General features: G+C 37.3%; 1 protein-coding gene across 1 annotated transcript in view; it reads right to left on the bottom strand.

Annotated features, from left to right (window-relative positions):
- Positions 1–17,051, bottom strand: part of LOC139136829 (uncharacterized) — a 328,762-nt gene extending 311,711 nt beyond the window's left edge. The window contains exons 1-2 of the mRNA XM_070704666.1: positions 16,973–17,051; positions 12,428–12,508 (exon numbers count right to left, since the gene is read on the bottom strand). The gene's annotated coding sequence lies outside the window, so the exon portion shown is untranslated. The remainder of the gene's footprint in view (positions 1–12,427; positions 12,509–16,972) is intronic.
- Between the last annotated feature and the right edge of the window lie 5,328 nt (positions 17,052–22,379).

Raw genomic sequence — 22,379 nt, 5'->3', positions numbered from 1 at the left:
TTACTTGACAACAGATTGCCTCCTCAAGAAGACTTCTCCAAAGCAGAAGTCACATTATAAATAACGAATTGTTATTCGATAATGTTATTTCATGATGTTGATTCTTCGCAGGATTTTTTATGAGCATGTCATTTACCTTGTATTGCCTCATTCAAATATTTTATTCCCACTTTTATCAATTGAACCAATATTGCTGTATTTTTATTAACTCCCGGCCTAGGCAGCAACTATTTCCGGTTGATTGAACGCATCACAATCGAAGGAAGGAAGACACCACGTACAGGGCGAAGAAATGCACTTTAAAACGATTCTATTTTCATTTTTTTATGTTGTTACCCATTTTTAGAGAAACCGGGATGTATCTGAATGCTGAGGGCAGCTTTCTTAGTGAAACAGAACGATGTCATATCTCTATCATTTACATATGCTGGTATGAAGCCATTCTCATGTTTCCCTCATTTCCAATGCCTGCATCCTTGAACGAGAGAAAGGTTCCTCAAATTCCCTCGTTTACCTCCAAAGTAATAGAACAAAAAACCTATCGACACATATACGGCTCAAAGATACCAGTATGAAGATTTGATAGCCGGGTATTACACGTTCACAAACCCAGTAGCTTGTGATCAGAATTCAAAATATTTCTCAACTACCAGCTAAGTATTCAAAAAAGTGTATAAAAAGTAAAAAACTTGAAAAGGGGGGGGGGGAATCTAGGAGGCACCACTCTGGCGTGAAGATCTGGGTATAAGCCCGTAGTTGGAGTAGTTTTTAGTTCATAACTTAGTTTAGTTTTAGTTGGTTAGGGGCGTCCTGGTGTCTCTCCCTTGGCAGTAAAGTTTTCAACCACCTCATATCTTTGTTTCCGTGTGAGTACATAAGTTTTCGCCAATATTTCCCAGCTTAAGTTCCCGTGTACCTCGAGGTAAGCCAAGCGAGTGAAATTTCCCGACGACCAAGAAATCTACGTAGACGTTCCAGACGACTTCATTTTCTTCTGGTGATCACGTAACTTAACACACTAGTAGTTAATGATATTCTTTGCCAATATTTTCGGATTTTACAGGTCTTAACTTGGTGAACGATTGCATGTTCATCACACACGTTTTCTTCAATAGCAGTGTTCGAAAATACTGCCTGCCCACCTGCCCGGGGCAGGTAAAAATTCCATCTTACCAGCCGGATGGTTACACAAGTTTCTCCTTCATTCCGACTTGAAGTCTTCAACAAGCATCAGAGACTACAAGCGGTACAGCAACATGTCCTATTGTCTACGTTTAAGGGTGTCATGAGGTTGAAAATAGGTCAGGCTACCTGTACGTTACATGGACTACCATCGCGGCGACCCCGCGGCGGCCCCGGCGACCAGCCAACCTAAGCACTTCAGGGTCTTGTCAGAAAAATCAATCAATGGAATAAATTGATATTAAAAATACAACATTCAATATTTTTGTCAGAATATATTGCTTTGGTTTGATTTTTCACCGTATGCTTTTTATCAAAGGTTGAACTCTCGTTCATCTAAATTACTCGCTGTATAAGAATTCCGTCGATCTTACCCTAGCCACTACGTGATAAACAAATGTACGTGTGCTCGATTGGTCGTTTGGCGTGTTAGAAGGGATTTTCACAGATGAAATTACCAAGACCCAGTACAAGAATAGACCCAAGATCTCAAGTATGTCTATCTAATGAAGATTTAGTTGCATTCTCCCTCAATTTCTGTGTTTGACCCAGCTCCTGCAATCGAATATCTGTCACTGGAATTAAACCTACCACCATCATTATATAGAAAGCCCAGTTTCAATAGAGATATACCGGAGAAAGACGTAGGCGTAAGACATGGCGCAGGCGGTGGAGGAACGGACTGTTGCAGAACTGCCAGATGTGGTTGAAGGGAACTCTGTCGATTTTCCTTCACACTAACAACAGTTCTGCTATTATCCATGCAGCTACTAAAGGCGCTTACTCGGACTACGATTCCAATTTTTCTGATTATGATGATACTGATAGCAGTGAATTTTGAAATTCTTTGTGTCTGGTGTAGATTTCAACATGTCATTTATTCAGAAAATAAAATATGACTAGATCACTTGCAGTTTCTGTAGTAATTCTAGTAATTGATATGCATAGTATAACTTTACCGTGCACTTCGCAAAATAATAGAACCCTTATGATCTAAGGCGAAATCATAAAGAAAACCGGGCTGGCAATTTACTGGGAGAGCGGGTAACTTTGAAAGTTACCAGCCCTGCTGTCCCGTACTTGATATGGACAAATTTTGAACACTGTCTATAGTACACGGAATGTGTTGGTAAGCCAGACACTGTAGTGCTGATTCATAAATTTTAATCATTGGTTAGAAAAACACGAATCTCTTTTTCTTAGGAAAAAAATCCCTTACTTGTCAGAAAAAATATACCAAGGTGTTCTGGTCTTGCAGGGACGGATCACAATTGCCAGAACACAGGGTGCAAGTTAATGACTACTTTCAATTGAACAGAAAGGCTATTGACCGCTGACATTGCCTAGACTATGCAATAATTTAACATATCACGCTCAGGCACACTTTGTCCAAAATGAGTAATCGCGTGCATTTCTAAACTACCCTGATTCTGATTACTTAGCGAGTTGCTATACATTGTAAAAAATCTTTGCTAATTTTTGCACTTGTGGAAGTTCTTGTTTGCTTCGGGTCAAGGACCTTCTGACGTTTGCATTGACGGTTATTGACAACACAATTTTCCACAGTAATCTTTTCTATCAAAATACTCGCAATCAAAGCGTACTTTGAAGTCAATTTTCCTGAGAATTTTCCAAAGAAAAGAAAGGAAAAAGCAAGCGAAAAATTAATTTCTATCCATTGGCTTTGAAAACTAAAAAATCGGCGAACTTGCTGTTTTAAATATTCATTCTAGGTTAGCGTGTAGGCCTAATTGAACTCATGCATAAATGTGGAAAATCACAGGAAATAAAATTGGTAAATCGAACGACGCACGATGAAACTGAGATTGCCTGCTATCGCATCCGTTCACACATTGTCAGCGGATTTTCGCTGAAAACATTTTGAGTAGTTTGTTAGGAAAGGCGATTTCTTAGCGAAATTTCGCGTTTGAATAATATCAGCGTTTCGAAGATGGGTCATGTTGCATCAGACTGTGTCCATGGAAAACTTACAGTCTTTCAGCTTGGCTGTGATCAATTTTATGTTCATTACACACTTTTCTTCTAAAGTACGCACAGAATGTGTTGATAAGCCAGACACTAAAGTTGCTGACTCTTTTATTCATAGGTTAGAAAACACAAAAGTCTCTCTGGTCTCAGGAAAGATATACAAATATAATCTGGTCTTGCAGATACGGATAAACATTGCCGGAACAAAGGGTGCCAGTTATACACTTTCAAATGAATAAAAAGACATTCGATCGCTGACACGATGCCCTGACCATTACTAGTACATGATATATTGGGCAAAGGCGAAGAAAAGCCAAATATTTAACGGGCGAGCTTGCCGAGCCCGTTAATATTGGCTTTCCTCGCTCTCGCGCCCATAAATAGACGTTAACGGTCAAGGCGGGGTCTGTTATTTCCATTACATTATTAACAAACCCGACCACCCGTCAATATTTACGAAATTTTCCATGCGAAAGACAACGGGGCCAAAGAAACTTGTATCACATAAAATGTTGTATTCAGTGAACAGCTACTGCATGCAAGTTCAGTGTAAAAATAGCTCACGCGACGCACGTCACGCGTGCTGTAAAACCTTTTCAAATCCGGAGACTTCTTCGGAACAAAAAGTGTCTAAACTTGGCCGTCAAGTGCTTCGTTTTATTTTGTGACTGATTATGATCTTTGTACAAATCACAATTTACGTTTTTGCTGTGAAGTTGCGATGTTTACGATACTGCGAGTTGTTAATATTTTTCTTCATATTTTCGGGCATTTAAAAAAAACATTGCTATGTATTTGTGGTCAGTCACGTGGTTCAGCCCTACCAAACTAAAGTGCGACGGACGGAGCATTGTAATATGAATTGAAATATCACGCATAGGCTCGCTTTGTCCAAATATGGGCAATAGCGTGCCTTTCTAAACAACCCCTTTCTGGTTACCATGCGCGTTGCTATCCACTCAAGTTTCCTTAGTAAACAAAGGCAGCGAGAGATTCGAACAACCCTCCTTGTCTTTATTGAGTGGCGATAGAATAGCCTGCGACATGGGGTGATATTTTTGTTGAAATACACTGTAATATGAGCGTGTTACTGATGATCTCTGCTTCTTTTGAAAGATGAGAAAGTGATTTGAAAGAATATCATCAAAATAGTGTGTGATCACGCGATAACACGGGAGCAAAGCTATCACTCATCGCGAGCTCCAAGTACATGGTTATTCGTGGGTACAAACTTTTCCTTTAGGCATGATATTTCTTGTCATCGAATTTTTTCTGATGATTGGATCTCGTAGCCTAAATGCCAAATACGATAATTCAGATTACGCATTCTCCTCCGAACGTCTTGATTTCCGCCTCATTCTAAGAGGGTACACTTTTGTTTCCTTGAGATTTCTATAGATAAACAAAGGAAGTCATTATGTATATCAATCCGCGAACGGACACGGCCATCGCTTTTCCCAGAATTAAGACAAATGGCAATATTTTTTTAGATATCGCACGCCTGTGTATTTCCAAAACATTGCATTATCTTGCTCCAATTACAAATTTATTAGTCGATATGGGTATATTGGTATATAGTATAAGATTTACGTCCCTTGTATTTGTTTTGCGGACCTCGTTCGTACGGCGAAAGGGCCCTTGCATGTTTGGCCCTTCGCCTTACAACGTTACTAAGCAAAACTCGTGTCAGGGCAATAGTGATTGTAGCCAAACAAAGGTCTAGTGCAAGTGACCATTTGCCTCTCTTGCATAATGTTTTAGTGCATATCTGGGGTTTATCTGTAAATGACAATCATACGCTTTCTTCCAATGATATGTGGAAACTAAAACTGGACGATTTTAATAATCAAATGGCGCATTGATATGTTTTACGTCACATGTTAGGCGGTTTATCAATGTTTATGCAAATCCTGTAAAACCGTTTTTCCTACTTAAATCATAATTTGATTATTTTTAATCCCGATGTTAACTTGAAAATAATCGCCCGGGTCATTTTAGTCAAACGATGACCTATACTATGAACGCGGCGTTCGATAAATGAGGCATGTAATAATTAGAAGTTCTTACTTAATATCATCTGTTCCTGTGTCGTTTCAGCATTAGTGTCACCTGTCCTGCTCTAACACGAGATGAAGTAGAGTTCAAATGCAGGACAAACGTACAAATATTAATGCTGCTACGACATAAGGAACAGTCGATGTTGACTAATAACAGATTTAGCAAACAATATAACAAACATAAAATTACGATACTTTCCAGTATTTTTGCTTTTTGTATCAACTCCAGTGTCTTGTATTACATCTTGGTAAGTTGAAGTATTCAGCCTATTACCACAAACAACATATATGTTATGTACATGTATTGCTGTCAGTTGCATTTCATATGCAACGAAATGTCAATATACCATACGACTGCTGCATACTAATACTCAGGCTGTGTGAATAAAGTTAAAGCATTTCAACATCATGAACATGATTTCAAGTTAATGCAGAGAATGAAGAGTTCACATCCTCATCGTACAATAACACAAAAGTTAAAGTTTGAACGGGAAAAATTCTGTTTTTAAATGAAGAAAAATATGTGAAGGAACAGGAGTTTCCACCAAATTTGCCTTTATTACAGCCACACTTTACAGATTAGAAGTTTTATTTCATTGAATGTTTCAACTCTCCAGTATTGTCAATTGTGTAAAACCTTTATAAATAGGATATAGAGTATATAGGTATAACCTTTTCCTTCGGTAGGTCACCGTGGTCAGTTTTTCACTATTCGGCAAACTGTAGCCAGGAATTCACGATTTGCATACTCTCTCATGATCGTCATTTTGGTGCTTTCAAGCGGTTCCATTGAGCCAACCATATCTGGATTAACTCAAGTCGGCTTAACGGATAAATCCAAAAAAGTCCACTGATGCATTTAGAAATGAATCAATTCAATGTGGCTCTACAAACTACTGACAACATTTCTATCACCACTGCAGAAGATTTACCGGTATGTGTACATCAAAAAGGGTAGTGTCGAACATCTGCAAGCAGCACTGCGCAACACATGTTTATTGTCTCTGCATGTACATCCCTTCGGCAGGTAATAGTTTGGGGACATGAAAAATTCTCATATAAGGGGGTATTTGAAATTTTTGAGGGTATTAAGGAGGGATCTGAAGAAAACAAGATTTCAACTGCGATTCCTCTAGCCTTCTCCTCACAATTATTTGTGAACGCAGCCTTACATACAAAATAGGTAGTCCCATGTAATTGTACGTGTATGACGAGAAATCCGGTTTAACTTGAGGGAAAGAAATAGCTTCATGTCAAAATTGATTCACACATGATTGCTAGATTGCATTGTGCTGAAATTTGCCATGCACTGTTCACGAACTAAAGGGTATAAAAAACTTGCGATGTTACAGAGTGTTTCTGGTGTCTTATGTATACAATTGTGTTTGTAAAGTACGATGGCGGCAGGTGGCGTACATATTAAGCCTTATCTTCCTTTCAAATTCATGAAACTTTACAAAGGCCGATACGAACTCCAACTGAAGTGCAGTTATCGCACTAATAGGCCATCGCGCAGTAGAAGACAAGAGTTTTAGGTGATATAAATCCTGCAATTGATTGCCACGAATGTTTAAAGTACTTTACAACATAGAAGTTACGTAGGTTTTTTGAAAGAAACTGTTATTTTATGATGTAATGACACGAAGATATGATACATCCTCTCTAATTTCTTATAAGATTTAGCTTACTTTCGTGGTTCATCATGTAACGTTTCCATTGACATATGATAGTTTGTGCATTACGTTCTTGTTTTTTCAAGGTGAGATTAAACAAAAAGCATACTGTTTAAATAAATTGGAAAATAAACTTAATAGCAAGATGTGAATAAGATAATTTACACACATAAAACAATAAAGTGTACCTACTGTATCCATTGCAATTGTCAAGAATAGGCGCCGACTTATGTGTATTCAAGTTATTTTGTACAGCGACTTACAATAAAAAACTATTATGATATCTTATTTTCGTGATTCCCACTACCACTGAATGAACACTGATTGACAAATCTTCTTCCTGGGTGCATTTCTGTATTCCAGTTTAGCGTAGCTAATGTGGCGTGTGAATTCTATGTTACGTGGGGTAAGAATAGATGTAGATTTTAAGGAGAGTATTTTTTCTTCTAACAGAAACTTTCAATGTCTGTTAAAACTGCATTGAGGCTTCTATTCCATGGATAAAGATCAGTTGTTGATGATTGATTATGTTGATTTTATACTGAAAAAGCAAGCTTGACATGGCAGACTTAGTATAGACTGATCAGCGCCCTCGCAGTTAGAAAAGCAAATAACAGTTTACGCACTTAGCAAAATCTCAACGAGATCCTGAAAAACTTCTCTAATGATAATTTTTTCAATATAATTTCTGAAGGTGTTTGTCATTTTTGAGAATTTTGGAATAATTGGCAAGATACATGCAGTGTATTCTGAACGCTTATAGGACGGTAACATGCGTTTACAGTAACTATGTTGTACGAAAGTTCACTTGCATTTCGTCGATAGACTAATTTTTCTCGGTTTTGTGTCCTCCAGTTTCTTTGGGTTCTTTGTTGTGCTGTTCCCATTTCGCAATGAACTCAGTATTTGAGCGGGGATTTTTGCATGTTGGTTCTGAAGAAATAACTACGAAGGCCAGAAAATAAGGTTTGGCTTTCAATGATTCACAAAATGCCAAGCTTCTTACCTCGTCTGTAACAGGAATAGAAATGCAGAAGACAAGGAAGATAGACAGAGAAAGGCACAGAGGAATGAAGGAAGGAGACAGAGAAAGACAAAACTGTAAGGTCAGAGTGTGGCTTTCTGTACCTGTGTACGATTTAAATCATTTAAAGGGCCATAACAGCTATAAAACTCTATAGTCACGATAAAACTTATTACAACATAGTGGTGGATCAGTAGCAACAGTTGCCTTTGTCGATAATTCAGTTTGGATCACGGTTTTTGTCGACACACATTGCACCTACGTTTGCTGTTTTAGTTTCAAAGCAGTGAATTTCTAGTACTAGCAAAACATTGACAGGCTTGAGGTGGGATGCTGAAAACTATAATCAACAAAGTACTTTTGAACAAATTCTCCTACATTATCTGATCTGCTGATAATGCGATTTGAAACCGTTATCACTGTGACAGGGGCGAATGCATTTGGTACATAATAAGCCATTGTATGTCAAATACGACTTCATTGATCAGTAATTATTGATCGAGTTATCGATGCAATGTCACAATTGCCATTCAATGTAAGATTTATTCATATTATCTTTCATTTGTTACATGTCTACTCACACACTTTGAAAGTAGATAAGAGCATTTACATTATTGTCTTCATCGCTAGCTATAAATGTGACCACGGTGTTTGGTGAATTTTTACACGAATTCGAAGACGTATCTTGCAATTACGTGAAATTTACTGGCAGTGTGTTGACGAGTATTTTTCCAACGTAATACAAAAATACAAAATACTAAAAAATCATACCTTTGTATTTTATTACTTCGAGAGCTAAATCAGTTCTTCCGATGTCTTCTAGAATTTCAATCAGGGTATCTACATCCCATTTAGATACAGCATTCTGACGTTCCAGTGTCTCTAAGAGAATGAGTGTCGATCCAATGCGACCTAGATCTCTCTCTGCTACAGTTTTCTTAACTCTGCTCAATGTCTTCATTTTTAAAAGCTCATCTATGAATGCGATGTAATAAAAATGTGTACGTAACATTGAGTGTTGGAAATGAATGAGAGGGAATTCCATCCTTTTAAGGTAATCAATATTTAATCATGTAATAGTTGTACATTGACATTTGTACCGCCGATCCTTGAAAACATGGCCGACGAATATCTGGTACACGCTTGACTGCAATAAGTATCATAGCGTTGGCATCTTGAATACTGTATTTGCATTCAGATTTCTGATTAGTATCGATGATAGAAATATTGGCATCAGAAATATTCAACCGAAGAGAGTCGAGATGTCCGTAGGTACTTTTGAACGGGGAATTTTTTATCGTACAAAGTATGATCACTATGACTGATTTCATCCATGGCAGGAATGATATGCTGCTTCTAGATGACGGAATTTATATAATAGTCCAACAATAAATACACGACTTCTCTGTTTGAGGCTGACGGGCTACACGTGAAATACGTTATTAAATATACCTCTCAGTTAATGCGGTGACAATTTTACAAGGAATAATTCATGGCTAAGAGTACAAAGAGTGAAATATTCCCTGTATGTGTTCCAGTCCTGATATTGTAGACTCTTTCAGCTCGGGCGAAGGAATCAATCATTCGACTGCGATCATGAACAATGGAATATAAAAGCGAAATGAGTTATAGAACTTTTTAACTCTGCGCTTGTCAACACTTTAAAATTATTGAGAAATAGCTCCTCCTATGGTTGTATCTTTCATTGTTAACCTATACAAAGCGGGGACTTTTACCGTGTAGTTAGATCAAAATGAATTACTTGATGTCATGAAATGATGAGACAACGGTGAGTTCTAAACTTCGAACTCTCAAGAAAAATGTTACTAGGCCATTTCCCTGACCTGAAGTGGGCAAACGGAACCTTACAACCAAGTTTTAAAGTGGAGTAATAAATCTAGCAACATTATTATATGACCATTTTTGCTGCACAGTTATTTCTGACCAGGCGTTTTTCTAACACTAGAAACCATCCTCGACTCAATACATAAGCTATTTAAGCTTAACTGGTACTCCCTAGCGTTTAACTTCTGGCGACTGTGCATAAGAAACAAATTGCTGCTATATGATGATGAAACATACCTGACTTTATTTCTCTATCAAGTTTCTCCTTCAATTTCTGCCACTCTTCAGACATCCTTTTTCCCCCACTCGCCATGGTTACGTGTGGTGTTGTTATGCTGTAAAACTGAAGCAATCATTGATATTCACTTTCTATCAACAATTTGCGAGATACATTATAATATTCATTAACGCTTATAGCAAATAGCGTAGTTTATCATAATAACTTAAAATGGTAGCAGCCGTTAACCGGTGCATACAGGATATCATTGAGTACTTGATGAGCTACAACAATTCATTGACAATCGAAAGATGGATACGTTTTCAGTTTTATGATCAAATGCATTAACTTTTCGCTCATAAAATTAATTGAATTTGACACAAAATCAACAGGAATGATATTATATTCGACTGATGGGAATATGTTTTATTCCTGCACATCCATAGAGCAACAGAAAATATGAATTTGAATATCTAAATCCTGATATTTTGTTCTTGTTTATAATTTAGGGTTGCTTGTATACGTAAACTCATCGTTCAAGAAAATGTTCGAATGAGAAAGATTTAAATAATCCTTAGTTGATTATAATATGTTGCGCTATCCACTTTAATGCGAACAGTTTTTACGAAATAAAATGTAATGGATGGTTCGAGAGAAAGCGCTCCAGTCGCTTATACTGTATAATGACAAAATTTCAAATAATTTAAAATAATTACAAATTTAAAAGTGAAAGGTATTCTGCTTTGGAATATGTTGTTACAATCACGTATTGCGAATAATTTCGGAACAGAACTCTACATAAGTAACTGAACATGTTGCACTTTTCTGCTTACAAACTAATTTAGAGATGCAAGTTGGTATTTCACTTGCGATAAGCACTTTGTCTGCAGATCTGAGAAAGCATGATGTTTGCATGGAGGAGTGTTTGTGAAAGGGCTCTGTAACTTGTTGAAAATTATATTTACTCAATCAGATCTCCACAGACCTTGGGAACGTGGTTTGGTAGACAGAAAATTCGACCGTCAAAAACGCAAGGCCATGTCTATTTCGCATAGAGTAGTTTAGACCTGTTTATGGTGTAACAATCAACGACTTCGATGGCCCGATAATGACGGGCCTACAGGACTTGATGCTGTAGACCCGGGTTCGACTTTAGGTGTATACTTATTTACGAGAACAAATACGACGATACAAAAGGAAGTCTTCAGTTCGGCCTAAGTTGACGATATCCGATGACTTTCCTGATCACGTGATGACTTTGATTGCCAATTGCTGTATATTTAGAGGGTAACCTGTGTCGTAGGATAAAACCAGGCATTAAATATCGTTCAAATATATTTTTCACTATTTAACGAAACAACATAACTGTTTTCACTGCATTGCTTAGGGTAGAACGCACCTAGGGGGAAAGATATTCGGGCTTTCAAAGGTTTACGACACACTGTACTTTTTGGTCTAAATCGTGTGGCGGTCATTTTGAAGCTCATAAAGTATATACAGTTTTCTACGGCTTATTTTTTGTGAAAATCGAAAATTATATTTTTACTGTAGAGTTAATACAGGCATGGCGGTCACTTCAAGCATCGGTAAATGTAAGGTAATTTGTTTTGGTCGCACCAAAATTAGCAATCTCGAGGCGCGACGTACCCTTCACGACAAAAAATCGAATTCTGCAACGGTGAAAACCCTGATTCCGGTATCAATCTTTAAAGAAAATCATCGGCGGGCTCATTCATCACCACTCCGTTACTAATTGACACAGAGGAATAGAATAGCAACGTTGAAAACTGAATTAGTTATTGTTATTGATTTTTATATATTAATTTCAATAACTCCACATGTTTTGAAAACGCTTTACATGAAGATCGAGAGGGTTGAGTAGGATTGCGTAGTGTGTCTTTCTACTGTGTATAGTTTCACATTGCGCTCAGGGCCCCCACGCTAGCTTACCCATTTGGAAGTGTAACACTGGTCGTATGTTATTTCCTCCTTTCTGTTCTAGTTGTCGAAAACAATGAAGAAGAGGTCATCATAAGGTCGTTGTCTGAAATCAGCTCACAATCATGGCCGGCAGGGACAACTATTCTCAGTACCATTACTACGTCCATGGACGGACTCTAAGAAACTACAATGTTACACTAAGTAACAAGTCAGCCCTTTTGTACACGGCATTACATTCAAATACATCTAGGAGATGAGTCAACTTTTTATTGTGACACATTATGGCATATACTGCACAATTGACTACGTTCATTTCAATAACCTTTGCGCTCTGAGTCCCAGTCGGTGAGTTTCCACACCTTACAATACTCAGTACAGTACAGTACTCAGCTGCAGAGTTTACCGACCAATTATCCCAAAACGTACAATGATCAGGTATAATTAATGAGAAGCTCAAAAAAGCTTATATTAGTAAGTAATTAATAATATTTAAGCTCACCTTCTTAACGTATGCTACTGTGCGGGTTGTATAATGTCCCGGATGCTAGAGACGGCTGTATTGGTTTTATGGACTTTGACACTGGAAACAGAAGCATGTGTAAACAGACTCTACTATTATCTTGCATGGTGTAGGCTGTTTTGCTGACCCTAACGATGAGGTCACAAAGCGTAGACTAATCTAAACCTTCCAACTCAAATAACTGTGCATGTGAAATTATACGAAAATGTTGCTTTGTGGTCTAAGAGCCATCATCTTGACTTTGAAGATGAACGTGTATTATCCGAGTACGACCACACTTATTAATATTTAATAAATACTTTTTATGGATGTTCTCATACAACACACTTTTGAATGACATCTTGTATAAAATCTTCTCATTTCTTATTTTACAAAGCATATGGCAATATGTAAATATTTGCGAAAGTAGGTGCAATTCCCAATGCAACCACTCCCGATTTGCGCCTTTTCAGTAAAAAACCCAATCATTCCCCTGGAGGCAGTACATTTTCTCCCTGTCGACACTTATTAATGGCTAGTTTGCTATTGCGCCCTCACACGTTGATATTAACATTTGAGATACCAAAAACTGTCGCAGGGTCCGTAGACCTAGTTTTCTAGCATGGACGGTTTTAACGTTTGCAATTTTCATCAATGAAACCACAAAGGCTATGCATTAATCACCCATGCAATTGATACTAATCGAATTTCACCGATAAGGGATTTGCCACCAGGTTTCATTATCCGTTTGTGGCGTCCTACGTGACAACTCTCGATTCAGAATTATATACTACTAAATCTCTGTACTATACACTTACAGGTGATGAACAATGTGATCTTGCGAATTTCCCTGTTTTTTTTGGTATGCGAACATCATGTGCTCTCTTCTCGCCATATTAGTCTAGCGAAGACAAACTATTTTTCATAACACTTTTGACGAAATTATATGGTTCATTTTATGTGATCTGGATTTCTAAAGACACTTGCAATGACATAGTAATAATTCAAATAAAAGAATGTCTATGAAATATGCCTCGCTGACACACCAAGGTTCTTGGGCATCATTGTTCATCTCTTAAAATACACGAAACATCTACATAAGAATGATATCAAAAAAGAGAATGAAAGGAAGTCAAAATACTGTCATTCAATTATAAGGACGAGTTCAAGGCTCATTTTAATTGAACTTGAAAGTGTTGCCTACAAATCGTTAACTTTGTTCTTCTTTTAAATAAAGTTCAAATTATTCATCCCTTCCCGGCCTGCCATTCAATTGTTTGCCCGTTGGACGTGCAAGCAAACATCTTTGTTGTGTTGTCATGTTTTTTGAAACTTTCACAAAAGACTAACAATTTTGAAAATTCGTTCTAAAAAAGTAGTGTCATTATGCTAGATTTCCATCTTGTGTAGATTTCAAAATTAAATGGCAATATTATTCCCTTCTGTGCCAAAAAACTGCAAAACTATGTACATTTATTGTGTGATAAGCAACACACATTTTTGTTAATGTCATCTGAAAGTAACTCATATTGGAATGTTTCAGAACTCTACTCTGCAGGAAATGGTTACACTTCTGTTTGAAGTTTGTTGTTTCTACATGTTTGATGGCTAAAATATTTCATATGAAAAGAGTTTAATACTACATAAAGTCAAAGGAGAGGGCATATTTTTAAGATGTATCTAAAAAAATATGATTGGAACACTACATTTTCTCGTCATTTTTCTTTCCACTGTACCTTACACAAAGTCAGAAAAATTGCACAACTCTCTGACAAGTTTTGTGTGTGTCCTTGTTAAAATCATCGCAAAATGGGGCAAAAGCCTGCTTAGAGTATAAATGTGTTGGGTAGCGGTGATTCGAGACTTTAACTTAAGTAGAAGGATTATTCCAGCCCCTTTTCTCTTTACATTGTTGTTATAATTCGTTAGAGAAGAGCATATACACAAATCAGAAAATGAAAAAATCCTTTTAATTTTCAGTAGACCCCTCCTTGAAGTTGCCTCAGCACTCTGTAGCTTTTACTGAATTTGAAAAGTGAATTCTCATAGCATTCGTTGAATATGAAAGACAAATATATCAGTTATTCATATTGTATGTTTGATATTATGCAACAAAAATCTGATGCAAATTTAGGTTTAATATTTACACAGGCTAAGTGCCAAGATAATGTACATCAACTGTCAGATCTAATATCATTATTGACAACAATTTGTTTTAAATGCACTACACACACGTCTCAATACAATAAAGAGTAAATTAAACAGTGCAACCACACATCAAATAAATAAGAGACATGCATACATGCATACATGTTTTTATGGCATAGGTGAGTCATAAATAAATTTCGAATCGGCAAGCCGGGGTAATTAAACATTCGCATGTGAGGAGGGAGCTACTCAAAATTTCGGAATACGCGTGTCTATTCTTTCCGAGGCCGCCATGAGTAATAACGGCTCCCAAATCAGGTATAGTATATTTCCACTGATTGAACAATATAAACAGCAGTGGCAGTGAAGTATTTGCGACTGCTTTGCGGCATTTAATAAAAGGGGAATCGAAATTAGCGGTACTGAGGAGAAGCCAAATCTTTTCATTTTTTGATTCCACCTACTTTTCTCTTCATATCTACAGTGACACTCGTTATGTGTCATTTCCTGCTTTCTGTTATGGCAGGTAAAAACAATGGTAAAAAGGTCATGAAGGTCGTTGAGTCAGCACCACATAATGGACGACTGTGCTCAGTATAAGACTGCAGTGCACTGCTAAGGGACTGGTCAGTTTCTTCGGCCGGGGGGGGGGCGGTGGATTATTTTTGCTGACGTCAATAAGTGGCTGACCCCCCCTATTCTAAATTTTGAAACAGGGTGACCCCCCTATCCCAAATTTCGAAAAAAGGGTGACACCCCCCCCGCACGCCACAACTATAAAACAAAAGGTGGACATTATATATATATATATATAATATATATATATATATATATATATATATATATATATATATATATATATATATATATATATATATATTATTATATTTTACATACATTTATATTTTAACAGTCATTCTGTGTTTTAATGAAATTGTTGACATGTCAGTTGTAAGATAGGAATTTCAAAGTGTCAATCTTGAAGTTTGAATACAGTCATTTTGAATGAGTTGTGAATGTATTTCACATTTTCTATGCTTAACCAGATGTCCTGAACAGAAATAGATGTCAATCATTAATATCAAAGAGAAAAAAGCAGTAAATCAAAAATTTTGATGGGTGTTAAGACTTGCCAGCCATCCAATTAAATCTCCTGAGGAGCCATAGAGAGGCATTTTAGCTAATTCTGATGTGTGCAGTGTCTGAGATGTCCTTTTCTTGTAACATTGAAACCATAAAAGCACAGCTAATAATGACAAAAACTGCCTTTTTAACTGTTATTTTGGTCATAAAAAAGCATCATTCTACAGAAAACCTGAGACACAAAGGAAAACAGTTGCGTCAATGACAACGAAAGATATCTTGTCATTTTTCTATCTCTAAAATAAGTCACTTTATGAAATATATATAATTGTGAAATATTTGTGCATGTTGCTTTCTCATACTGAATTCTCATACAGAGAACAGAAAAGTATCAGGAATTTGTCATGCTTTTCATATAAAATGCAGATTTCATAACGGTACACTTTCACTTAGCAAACATCAAGATATCTCTTGCATATATCTCTGATTTATTAAAGTATGACGCCCAAAGGGCGCGGAGAAAAATATGAAACATCCTGATATCTCTGATATATATGTCTTGTATATTAAAGTCATGCACAGGAAGGGCGTGCTGAAAAATGTCTGACATATTAAAGTAATGTGCTCGAAGAGCATGCTGAAAAGTATTGAACATACAGATATCTCTGATATATGTATGCCTGATATGTTAAAGTTGGGGGTGCTGAAAATATGTCTGATTATTAAAGTTACGCGCCCGAAGGGCGCGCCGAAAAATGCAACTGAATGATGAAATTTGTGGCTGACACGATGCATTTTAGGCAATGATGAGCCTGTGTCGAAATTCAAAAACACACTGACCCCCCCCCCCCCTATTGGGCATTTCAAAAACATGGTGACCCCCCCTATCACCAAAGTCAAAAACAGGGTGACCCCCCCCATGAATCCACCGGGCCCCCCCCCCAGGCCGAAGAAACTGACCAGTCCCTAACCCAGTAGGACGCGTCGTCTACGTTTACTTCTACGTTGTGAACACAGCACGGCGGCGAAACGTTATTTTAATAATGACACTATATGTCAAACACTGCATGAAATAATCAATTTAACACAACATGGAGGTAAAATTTTTTTACTTATACTGATCATAACATAACCTGTCCGCAGAGTAGTAGTTGCTGAGTTTTCAAAAGTGTGTTATACTGTGTGTTTTACTCACTATTTTTCAGGAGAATGCAAACTTTCTCTTAAACACAGCATTATCAGGCATATAAATAATGAGAGACATAGAATGGCTGGTACAAGCCGTTCATTTTAACAACGATAAAGCTCACCTACCTCAGGTATGCTGCTGCGTATGTCGTCTAATGTCCCGGATGTTATATCCGACTGACATGGCTTCATGGACTTTGGCTCTGGAAACAGAGGCATGTAAACTCTACCATATCGTTATCATGTATGCTGTGGGTTGTTGTGCTGACCCAAACGGAGAGGTCTCAAAGCTTAGACAATAAATCAAAACCTGTCCAATTTGCACTCAAAATCATGTGAATGTTGCTTGGTGATTTACATTCCGTCGTTTCAGCTAATCTAAGTATTTCATGATTTTGAAGTTAAACTTAATTCATCTGCATACGATCATACTCTGTATGATTCATGATTTCTTGAGTAACAACTTTTGATTTAAAATGCCGTGTCTTTCATTACTTTTCGTTTTCTCACCAAATAAAAATTCCACGTTTCTGTTTACGTCATTAATGATATCACCAGGTGTGTAATCAAAAGGCGCCAGTTACCACTTGACGCATCGTGCACATCAGCAGAATGTTATTACTGTACTATCAGAAAACGATTTTTCCTGTTATTCAGCTTGTGTCAATTCGCAACCAGGACCCCCCCCCCCCCTTTTCGCATCTATTTCCTTGGAATAAAAATATTTCAACGGAGGCAGTGTACGGATTTTTTCTGACCATACACCTTTTGATTTCTTCTTCCTCAAGTTGTAAAACTTTTCAAAGCAAATTGTAATGACGCTCGCACACGATGACATTATTCTTTTGTTTTTCACTGAGAGAACAGTGAGAGATTAAAACATCTCCCACTGTGTCAGTTGTAAAGTTTCCATTGACCAATCCTCATAAAAACAGTTAATGTGATATTCATCGAAATACATTAGTCGTCAGGATTTTACTCCTAAAAAACGAAAAGTAACAGCCTGATAGCAATAAGGAATCGGTACTTTTAGGCCTCGACTTTGTTACTCAGTGTAGGAGAATTAACAGTGTGGGATCTCAAACACTCACTTTAAATATCGGTTCAGAACAGATGATTTCAAAATCTCTCTATCGCTCTCACGAACGCTGTGATGCACAACTCAGGATGGCCAACATTCTGTTGTTGTAATCTAAATTTTCTCTGTCATATGATTAGTTTTCGAAAATGGCTGGAAATCTAAAATGACGTTAAAACCTTTGAATTTACATGCCACTTTGACACTCATGGCAGCGTTATACACGTTTTTCAGTCTCTAATGGGTCTTATTCAAAGAAAACTTGGTGAAAAGTAAGGATATTTTGAGATCGGTTTATTAAACATTCGCAGCTATGTGGTCTTTAAGCCTGAAAGTTCACCAAGTTTGAACGGTTAGCCACAAAATCATCAGTTATTCTCTTCTCCCTGCAGGCAAATCACACAGTATTCAACCATGGAGACAAGTAGAGTTTTTGCTGAATTACATGAGATTGGAGGGTGTCCTTATTTCCAGCAACTAAATTTCTTGCATTCGAAATTTTGAATTTCATATAGGAAGTAATACAGTTAGTAATATTTTGATATTTCACTGTTGTAATTGTCGATACATGCTAATACAACTTTGATGTCGGTTTTGTTGTTTTAAATATTTTTTCTGACAATGTAAGAGATACATTCTTTCCAAATTTCTTTTTCGTTTAGTATACGCACTCAAAATTTTCAAGAGTTATATCTCGGCCACGAACGTGGCATTTCCCATCTGGCAAGTTAAAGGTTTTGGCCATGCTTTCTATGATCATTAGACCGCTTTGGAGTGTCTTCCAATTTACGTCATTAACATTGGTGTTTGCAATTCTTTTTGAATGAAGACGACTGCTGTTGGTAATTTGCTTGCGTTTTATTTGGCCAAGCCCACATGTGCGCCACAAGCGGCGAGGCGAGCGACCGCCCTCACGAAGTCTGTCATCAAATAAGCTATCCACGACCGAAGCGAAGCAGTTCCTGTAAAACGAATTTTTGCGAAAAAAAGCAATAATTGTTGAGTATTTCGCTCTGTGTCTGTCTTTGCTAGTCTTGTTTAATGTCCAAATGATGATTCTATATGTTTATATGTGCATTTGGCAAACACGCATGTTTGTCTATGTTTATACTTTAACGTGTGTTCACCGAATTTAATCTGTCGGGTACTACGTGTATTTGTACATAATTCGTGGTGGGACAGAAATCTCAACGAAGTACTAAAGACAATGTTGATAATTCGAATTCACTGCTCACAGAGTAAACATATCCCAACAGGAATTCGGTTGTTGTTGACTTTGACATTGAGATGGAGACAGTGATAATCACTATTCAGTTTGTTGTCAAAATTCGCAATGAAATACTTTAATAAGCAGATTAAAATCAGATGTAGAGTACGGCGACGTCTATACTTACGCGGTATTCTCTTGCTGTCGCCTCTCGTAGTGATAAGCTGGCCCATTTAGGGGTCTCCTTATCAATATTTTTCTCCGTTAATTTCGTAATCCACTTCAATAGTAGTGCATTATTTTTCTTTAAGCTTTTTACCACTATCGCCATATCTATGAATGACTATGTCCCTGTTATAAATTTTCGTGTGCCTCTCCCTCAAAATAAAATTCCGTAGTTTTCTATTTGCTGCGTTAATCACTTCTTTAGGTACGTGTACCACAATATCGATAAAGCTAGCACATTAGCTATTATTGCCCTGCCTTTAAAGGACAGATCGCTCTTTGGAAGATCGTCTCAATCTTAGTAGTCTCAATTTTTCCATCTTACTAAGTCATCGAATCATGTCCTTATGATGATTCTATGCATAGCGCCCTCTGTCGGAGATGTCATCGATTGTTTAGAATCACTCAACCGTGACCGCAAAGTTACAAAAGCAGTATGAGATTTGTTGATTTGACACAAACAAAGGTGGAGTTAATAATTTTAAATACACTGAATTACTGAACAAAATATTCATACTCTGCCACAATAGGCCAATAATTAAACTATCATGGCAGAATGGATAAAGAAACGAAAACAATTAGTCTGTTGTTCTGGCTTTGTGAGTATATGTGTTTTAGGTTTGTTTTCACTTTTACTTTCAGCTGCAACACCAACAATTGAAATAAATATAAATAGTGTCTGCAATTGCTCTTGCCTCCTTAGCTTGCATTTTAAAATGGAGACAAATTCATAAGCGATCTATTTTGCATTATATTAAACGTTCAAATCGCACAACAAGCACCCAGAACTGCAACCATTGAACAGAGAATTAGAAATTTCATCTTGGTAAACAATAAAATTCGAAGTCAAAGAAGGAAGAGTGGCTAATTCTTTACACGTATGTCTGCATACGTAATCAGTACATGCACAGTGTATATATAAACCTCTTGGATTCTCGCTACTACGCTCATTCTGTTGAAAATATACTTGCAGAACACAAATGTCCATGTGATTAGGCCTTTACATGTTGACAATGGCTGCAACCAGTTCCCTGTAGTTCCACGTAATTACCGTCGTCAACAGGATTACCTTTGGTGTAATTCACAAGACTATTGACAGGATCAGAGTCCCAATTTCAAAAGAACTACTTTGTTTAAAAGCGACTTACAATGTGATAGGTTTCCAAGACACGATAAATTATTAGCGTCATTGGCAGAGCAAGAATTTTCTTATGAAAACATGTGACTCTGAAGATTCGTTTTTAGCATGTGATCTCTGCATTACAATCTAATGTCAGTTCACATCCAATAAAAATATCTGAAACTACATGTGTAATTCGACGGGATTCATCTATGTGAAAAGTTGACAAAAACGAACGAAACGTCAATAAATAATCGAGGGCGCTATTTTCCGTGCTGGCTGAAAATTGTAATGGTTTCTTTGATATATAGATTTCACGTGTGACAGTTCAGGATTGGAAATGTTAAACCGCGATAGTCGTGAGGAATTTAGTATTAAAAATGAATATTTTCTCCGTCATTATTTGTTTTAAGTTAGTTTGCTGCCTTATTTGTCATTCCCTGAGTTTTGATAACTCGTCTTCGCCGTGACAAGAAACGAGCTGTAAGTGGTTACCACCAGTCTGACAAAATTGACAATTTGTATCGTATTTTAGCGCAAACTATGTTTCAAATATCGGATGAAATAAAAGCACGGTTACTCGAAAACTAATTACACGGAAATTAAAGTTTGAGGTTGCCCGCGACAGTGGGTTGCCTATCTCTGAACGCAAAGAGATGGCGCCCTCTAGCGGAAATATCATCAATTGATAAATCTGCGTACAATTCCCCGATAACACAAAATCTACTTCCCCTTGAAAAGCGCCCTGAGACTGACGGGCTAACGCTAGAATAGTATCAAAACACAGTCCCTCTATGGGGAGGGGGAGGGAGCTGTGATGCAAATCAACACTTTCTGTCGACAGTATACTTGCCGGTGTCCATAGGATTGAACAATCCAATCATGACATCTTCATAATGTCCAAATATTTGTAGAGTTATGATTTGCCAATGAGCTCCCTATAAACGGCTTTTGAAATCTTGGTAGTAACAGTAATGCCAAATTTGTGACATAGGTAGGAAAGGGGGAATAATGTCATTTGCCTGTATAATGCTATGCGCTTGTGCATTACGTTAGCATGAAGGAGCGACATAGGCCTGTGTTTATTATCCGATAATATCGTCGAAGATGTCTAAGTTAGAGCATGAGACCAGAGTGCTCTAACATGAATAATATATCGATATTATCCGATTAAAGAATGTTTTCGGTATTTCAACTTACCACTTCTAACATTAGATTTTTAACGTAGAAGGTAGATTATATATATAACCCGGTAAAACAGCATGTCGGCCATCGGCCACTTCGTAACTCTTCTAACATTTGACTCTAACTTAGATATTAGTATCGATTTTATCCAATAATTTCCTATAAAACAGCATATAGGGCATCATCCACTCCCCTAAATTTCTAATATTAGACTCTAACTTTGATAACTCAGACAATATTATCCCATAATGACTAAAGTGCCAATGTCGCGGTATGTTCTCTGCGTGTTGTATATTATCAAGTCGATCGTTGAATCGTCGGAACCATAAAGGCACACCCCATGCAGGTTTTAGTTTACTTTGTTAGGGTGCGTGAATCTGTACGGGACAACAGTTTGTGTTGCACCCCGCTGACTTCGTCCAGACGTGATCGGGAAAATAGCCCAACAGTTTTGTGATGGTGCATCACACATGATGGGTCAAGTAGCTTGTCTAGGCGGGAGGTCTCGCATGCATACGCATGATAGCCCGTCCGTAACTACGAACAGCCAAAGACAAGGACTGTCTGTGATACAATGGAGACATAGATTGAAAAGAAAGCTAATACGCATGTTGAATAGCAAAACCTGAATTTCAAATTTCCGAGAAGCAATCAAATAAAATGATTATTTTGCACCACACATTCATTATATCAAAGTACCTCAATTTCCATGTAGTGC

Source organism: Ptychodera flava, chromosome 7, assembly GCF_041260155.1.
Source record: "Ptychodera flava strain L36383 chromosome 7, AS_Pfla_20210202, whole genome shotgun sequence".
Taxonomy (NCBI): Eukaryota; Metazoa; Hemichordata; class Enteropneusta; family Ptychoderidae; genus Ptychodera; species Ptychodera flava.
Note: the sequence above shows the minus strand (reverse complement) of the source record. Positions and strands in the feature narration are given on the sequence as shown.